The 2135-nt window shown below is 44.4% G+C and overlaps 1 pseudogene; it reads left to right on the top strand.

Annotated features, from left to right (window-relative positions):
- Positions 1–308: 308 nt before the first annotated feature.
- LOC132487652 (cell division cycle-associated protein 7-like) lies at positions 309–1616 on the top strand (annotated as a pseudogene).
- The last annotated feature ends 519 nt before the right edge of the window (positions 1617–2135 follow it).

Raw genomic sequence — 2135 nt, 5'->3', positions numbered from 1 at the left:
GAAGAATAGCAAAGATCAATGAAAATAAAAGCTAGTTCTTCGAGAAGATAAAGAAAACTAATAAACCTTTAGCCAGACTCATCAAGAAAAAAAGGGAGAGGACTCAAGTCAATAAAATTGGTAATTCGGGCCATGCCCCGCCCCTCCAGCCTGGGTTCTGCGTGCCCTGCTGGCCAGCATGACTCGGACTCTGGGTCCTGCATGGTGCAACCACAGGGTGCCTGGCTGCTCAGCTCTCCCCACTCCCAGAACCAGCCACCAACATGGGCACTCGCCATGTGCCATGAAAGTATCACAGAGCAAAGAAGAACTTCAAGAAATTCAGCTGTGTGAAGTTGATTTCCATGGAAACCTCATCATCCTCTGACAACAGTTGTGACAGCTTTTTTTCTGATAATTTTGCAAACACAAAACCTAAATTCAGGTCAGATATCAGTGAAGAATGGCAAATGTTTTTTATGAGGACTCTGATAATGAATCTTTCTGTGGCTTTTCAGAAAGTGAAGTGCAAGATGTGTTAGACCATTGTGGATTTTTACAGAAACAAAGGCCAGATGTCACTAACAAACTTGTCCCTACTTTTCATGCCAACAATGATGATAAAACGTTTTTGCGGTTTCTCAGAAAGTGAGATACAAGATGGAATGAGGCTGTAGGCAGACTGCGTGGGCTGTCAACCCGCAGTCAGTGCAGAAGTTCCAGACCTCTCTGGGTGGCCATGAAGTTTCCAACTTGAAACACTAGGGGAGCAGCCAACAAGAGAGCAGCGCCCTCTGAACCCTCAGAGAATTCTGTGATCGATTGCAATTCTGATTCAGAAGATGAAAGTGGCATGATTTTTTTGGAGAAAAGGGCTTTAAATATAAAGCTAAACAAAGCAATGCTTGCAAAACTAATGTCATAATTTGAAAGCTTCCCTGGCTTCTTCCCTGGAAGGCATTCCCTGCCAAGCCCCAGTTCACATCCAAAGACACCCCAAAGGCACACATTCCCAGGTGTCACCTGCAGGAGAAACCCTGAGCAGAGAGCTCGTCCTCTTATCAGGTCAAGGTCTCAGGTCCTTGGGTTGCACAGTGCCCTGCCCACAGAGGAGGAGGAGGAGGAGGATGAAGAGGAGGATAAGTTGGTGAGAAAGAGGAAGTCCATGGCCGGTTACATGAATGAAGATGACATGCCCTGAAGCCGTCACCCTGATCCATGACACTTCCCCATATAATTCTCCTGGTGGACAAAATCACGGAGGAAGAATTGGACAACATCTGCAACAACTCTCGAGAGAAGACCTATAACCGTTCATTGGGATCAACTTCTCATCAGTGCTGCCAGAAAACTATTAATACCAAGACAAACTTCAGAAACCCAGGGTGCTGGGGCTTTCAAAGCCAGTTCTGTGAGTGCTGCCTTCAAACTGTTACAGTGATGAAGGCAGGGACGCTCTGCTAGACCCAAACTGGCACTACCCACACTGTCGTGGGATATGCAACTGCAGATTCTGTTGGCAGAGAGACGGGGGGTATGCAACTGGGGTGCTTGTGTACTTAGTCAAGTACCATGGCTTCAGGAACATGCATGCTTACTTGAAAAGTCTAAAACAGGAGTTTGAAATGCAAGCATAATAATTGGAAGATCCACTACCTGCCTTCCACTTCACACATCTTCCTTGTTTTAAAGTTTAAAATTTTATCATGTTATTGAAACCCAACTTAAGATTTCTGATAATCGTCTATCTTATAGGCAAATCAAGTTAACCTCATTAGACATGCCCGCATGTCTGGGCATCATGGAGGTATAGTGCCAACTCTACTCTGCCTTCCTGCAGTTTCTCCTTTGCTTTCCCCCTCACCCCTCATCCCATGCCATCCCCCTCTTATTTCCAGTGCTTCTCTTCCATCTTTTAGTTCCAGAATCCTTTTAAATTGACCATTTTATGAAAGCATGTTTGATTTAATTGGTGTTGAAATAACCCTGGAATCCACCCATAAAACCAAGCACTTAGAAATGTAGTAGTAGTGTTAACTAACTACATCCCTCAGTTTCCAGAGACTAACCCTCTAACTTGCTTACATGAAAACACTGAATCTGATTTAGTGTTCATTGCCTTTTTTTTTTTTTTTTTTGTGGTGCACGGACCTCTC

The sequence above is a fragment of the Mesoplodon densirostris genome, chromosome 1 (genome assembly GCF_025265405.1).
Source record: "Mesoplodon densirostris isolate mMesDen1 chromosome 1, mMesDen1 primary haplotype, whole genome shotgun sequence".
Classification (NCBI taxonomy): domain Eukaryota; kingdom Metazoa; phylum Chordata; class Mammalia; order Artiodactyla; family Ziphiidae; genus Mesoplodon; species Mesoplodon densirostris.
The sequence above is the reverse complement of the archived record's forward strand: the minus strand, read 5'-3'. Positions and strand labels throughout refer to the sequence as shown.